Below are 5,491 nucleotides of genomic sequence, written 5' to 3'. Positions count from 1 at the left end.
TTCACCAAGCAAATATACTGAAAATGAAAAATTCACGCAAGAATAAAAACAATAAGGAAAAAGCACACCAGATTTTTATAGTGGTTCGATCAAACCATGACTTACGTCCACTCCCCGGAGTCCTCCACTCTGGGAATTTCACTATAAGTAATAGCTCTCCTTTTGCCCCCCTTGGCTTAAAATATTCCCTTTCACCAACTCGGCGTGGTGGAGTGTCAAACTCTGTTTTCACCCTCCTGGCGACGGCAAAGAACCTTCTCATTTTTCTCCCTCCTGGAGAAGGCAGAGTACCTCGAGGTCACGGATGTAGAAGAGCCTTCCCCTTGGAGATCCTCTCACAAATTCTTCTAGGTCCACAGGAGGAGCAAGATACAGCAAGTTCGGAGAAACCGTGTGATCTCCCTCACAACGCTCACCTTCTCCTTCCTCTCTCAAACCCTAAAGAACTTCTCAAGAGCTCTCTCCCTTGGAATCCCTCTCTAACCACATTCACCTCTCTGATTCACACACACAAAACATGACTATTTTGACACCTTAAAACTGGCTAAAAAATCCATGAAATTTCAAAGTAGTAGTTACTATCGTATAATACAATTTCTAATCATACAGTATGATATGTATACCAAGCTTTGTCCTGGTACAAAGATGTACAAACATTTAAAAATCAATCGTACAGTACGATAATGAATCGTACGGTATGATCCTCAACATTATGGATCGTATAGGACGATAGCATGGACGATCAAATGTCATCTTTGTTCATTGTATTGTATGATATATATCGTACAGTATGAATGGTCAAAATTCAAGACGATTAAGAGAATTATACAATATTGTACGAATTATCAAATGAATCGTCGAGGATGAATTCCAAGACAATTAAGAGTCATCTCTATTCATTATATAGTACGATCTACATCGTATTGTATGATGAGGAAAAACCAATGGATCGTCCAGGATGATCTCCGGGACGATCAGAATTCATCTCTGTTTATCATATAGTACGAACTGGGTCGTATAGTATGATATTCAATTTTAAATTAAGCCTTGAATTATTCCACTAATCACGGGTTAATTTAAGTATGTATTTAAAATAAATCGTACAATACGAATTACTACGTACAGTACGAACGACAGAGAAAAAACTTAAGTTAATTTGACGGCTAGGGTTTTGGATTTGAACATATCATACAGTACGATTTTGATTCGTACGGTACTATCTATTCACAGAATCGTCCTACAAGCTCAGATCATACGGTATGAAATAAATTCATGTACGATCTACATAGAAAGAAAATTTCCAAATTTTTTCTTTAAAAAAACCCTCTCCCCCTGTGTGTGTGCGTGGTTTCTCAGACTTTTATGCATTTAGTAGCGAGACTTAAAAAAAGTAAAAATAAAATAAATAAAAATACATTGACATACTCATACTCCTAATCTACCCATTCTTAAGTCTTCCTTTCGTCCTGAGTAGCTTGTGATCTTCTTGAAATATTAGTACTCACAGACAATAGCAAACAAAATAAAATTCAATTAATAGATAATTCAAACGATATTATTTGTCATCATCAAAATCTCAAACTCGGGGTCATGGGTTGCAACATAAATGTTTAAATCAAGAGTTTTTCCAATAACCTCTTAATGCTAATACACTCCTCCCTGATCATCTCCAAGTGTTTAAACATTCTCTGGAAGCTTCCTAGAGCTCTCCCTAGCCATTAGATCAGGATCTAATGGCTCTTAATCAAACCCATATGGACTAGAGGACAAAATACCCTTTCCATGTAGGATGTCCTTTAGTCCTTTGATCCTCCTGCTCCTACCTACTCCATGGACAGGTGGCGACCATCTGGGACCTTACTCAAGCGATCTCACCCTTCCATTCAATATGGAGGGGATTAAATAAGGCAAAAGGAGGAAATGTGCCATCATTCTCCCCTTAGCTCTCTCTCTCTCTCTCTCCAATTAAAGCCATTCTACCCAAGTTCCCTACTCATTTAAGCTCTCCACGCCTTTATCTTCACTTCCCTAGTGAAATCCAGTCGATAAAAGCTCGTCGGCGGCAGGTTTCCTGGTGAGCAGAGCTTAAATCAGTCCAAGGTTGATTTTCCATCGATCCAGATGTTCTCAAGCCAAGGTTTCAACTAGAGAAAGTTGCATGGATAGACAACAGTTTCATAGATAGCCTAAACTGTCCAAACCGTCCCTTATCGAGGTAAAAATCTCTAGCCCTAGTTTAGCACACTTAGCTTAAATAACTCTCGATTTTGTGAATATTAGGCTAGAACATTGACACCCCAGATATTATATTCATATTTTTAATTTAAGTTTAAAATTTCAATCAAAATGATCGAGTGGATTGCGAGAACGAGCTGATTATCTCGTTCTAGGGTTATTCCGATAGCCCTTTATGCATGTACAACACTCGGACCATTGATCGTCAAGATTCTACTGTTATACGGTCCATCCTGTCGTGTATTTCATTAACTCAATAAAACCCTCATCCAGCTCAATCGTAGTTGTTGTTTCAAAACTATGGAGTTTGATATCCAGCGTCAGATGAATTCCATGTGGAATTAATGGTGATGATTAACGCCTACGTGGTTTAGTGAAAACACGTGGGGCGACGTGCGGCTGACGTGTGTCTAACTGTCGTCGCCAATTATTGGCACTACCGCAATTTCTGAATCGGCAAATAGGTAGTAGCCACGTGGTAAAGCCAGCCACCGGCACCATAATTTTAAAGTTATAAAGTGAAAATTATTTTAAATAATTTAAAAATTTTAAAAACATTTAAAATTTAATTCAATCTAATTTAAAATTTATTTAAATTTTTAATTAATTTTGAATTACTTTAAATTTATTTAATTACTTTAAAACTTCAAAATTTCATTAAAAATTCAATTCAATTCATTAAAAATTATTTTGAGTGCGATTAATCTGAAATTTGAAAATTATATGTATATAAATTTTAAAAAGTCAACTTTTGGTCAAACTTAAGTCAAATTTCAACTTAAAACTTCAAACATTCATAACTAAATGTAGAAAAATCCAAATCCAGCAAACTTAGTGTCTAACAACTCATCTTAAGGTCTCATATTTTAATAAAATACAAATTTTCTAGAATTTGAGCTTAATTAAAAATTTAATTTTCACCACTTAATTAAATTATTAAAATAATCCAGAAAATTCATAAAACTTGAAAATCATTTCAAAACTCCAAAAATATTTAATTAACCTTAAAATCAATAATCAACCAATCTTTATTAAAATTTATTAACTTTTAAACCTTAATTAACTTAAGTCACTTAATTATGTTGGGTACCACTAGGTAACCCAGGCTTACGAGGCTATTAAATTAGCCCTAAGGAAGGTGAAATAAACTTCACGGCCTCGGTGAGAAAACAAGGTGGTATCCAACTAATAATTAAAAATTAATTTTAAAATTAATCTTAAATCATTAAGACTTAAACTTTAACCAAAATCCTCCCTTAAGCCTTTCAACCAACCACAATCTTAAACAACTTTAACAAAATTCCCTCCATATGACAGATCCAAACCACACAGCCTACCTCACACACTTTAGATGGTTTACTAGGATAACCAACTCTAGTTTTAGGCTAGGCCGGTGTTTACTTTTTCGCTGTGTGTCAGGTTTTTGAGCTTTCACTGCATGCTGGTTGCTAGCTTAGAATTGATTGATTGTTTACTTACTTTTTTGCACATTGTGTTGTGAGTAATTGAGCATTTTAAATTTTAAATATTAACTGCTTGAGATTAATTATAATTTCTTGGGATTATACATATAACTGCTGATTATTATGATAACCCTGCAGGATCGAGTCTAGATTTTTATTTTAAATTGATGTAATTTGATTGAAATGAGCTATAATGTTAAGTGACTTGAGAATAGGATATTAAAACATCCAATTTGGAATCCAAATTGGAAGGGAAATCCCTTAAGGGAGAGTCCCTCTCCATTTGGAGCTCCAAATTTGAATGATTTTTAAAATATCCAAAGAGAAAAGATAACACCCATTTCCAAGGGGGAGTTTCTTTTCATTTGGATATCCTGAACCGACAGATCAAGAAGATCGTGAGAAGATAAAGAAGTGGAAGTTGAGAAGAGCCCAATTCTCAAAGTCACTTATCTTTTAGGAGTTAGACTCCCGGTTGTTGTTAGTGGTGCCCGGCCACTTTACCTTTCTACAGACCCTGGTTTGTAATATTAAAAGGCACTTGCCTATGGACATTAAATTTTAATTGATTTATTTATTATTATTGATTATTTGATGTTGATTTCAATTAGGATTGCCTGATTTTAGTAGTTTTTTGGCGCCTCTTGCATGTTGTATTTGATTTAGCTTAGAATCCGATTGTAGGCTCTTAAGGGCTTAATAAAAATTTTCTACTTAAATTAAATAAAAAAATATTAAGTCAACATAGCAACTCTAACATTTTAAGAAGCCTGGGACCGTCGGGAGTTCGCTTGCATAATTGTTGCATCTTCTTTCCTTTGTTAGGCACCTCCCCACCTACGAATTTTGGCAGACCACCTAGCCTATGAGGGTGCAGATCTGTCCAAGGGGAACCTGTACATCTTCTAGGATAAAACCTATTTTTTAAGCCTAATTTTAAAATTTCATCATTTCAAATTTAAGTATTTAATCGAGTCAATTAGCATGCATCGTATTAGATACAAATTAAATCTCTAAAACATTAAATACATTTTTAGCTTAAACATCAAATACCCAACATAAGTCAAATGGGTCAATTATGATCCGCTCTCAATGTCGGCCCTGCTCTCCTTAAACTTAATCTAATTAACATCCTTAACCACTCTTTCATAATTAACTAGATACATGATTTTAAAGCGCCTAGGTGGTTTAGCTGACTCCTAAATTTAGGTCGGGGTAAGTCCATATTTGCATTGCATTAGCTAGGTTTGGGTCACTAATTTTTAGTACCCAATTTAGACTTAGGTTCTGAGGGAAGCCCTAGCTATAAGACCTTAACCTCCAGGAATTGAATCTCAACATTCTAAAAAAATTTACCATTTAAACTTAAATACTATTTAAACTTAAAATCTCTTTCAATCAAATTTAAGCCCAACACTTAGGATAGGCTGAGGTGTTTCTGAAGTAATTCAGAATCCCAAAACACCTCTTACCCTTGAAATTACTAAACGACAAGAGGGGGGGTGAATTGTAAAAAGTTTTCTCTTAATAAAAAATTAACCCTAAACAAGAGTTCTAATTTTTTGTTGTTTTTTGAAATATTAAAATAAAGATCAATGCAATTTTGCTTTATCAAAAAACCACGTGCAATAGATATGAAAAATTAAAGTGCAAGCAAAAAGTAAACAATGATAAAGAACGAACACACCAAGATTTTTATAGTGGTTCGGTCAAAATATGACCTACGTCCACTCCCCGGAGTCCTCCACTCCGGGATTTTCACTATAAAAATAGTTCTCCTTTTGCCCCCCTTG

Source organism: Dendrobium catenatum, unplaced genomic scaffold, assembly GCF_001605985.2.
Source record: "Dendrobium catenatum unplaced genomic scaffold, ASM160598v2 original_scaffold_34171, whole genome shotgun sequence".
Taxonomy (NCBI): Eukaryota; Viridiplantae; Streptophyta; class Magnoliopsida; order Asparagales; family Orchidaceae; genus Dendrobium; species Dendrobium catenatum.
Note: the sequence above shows the minus strand (reverse complement) of the source record.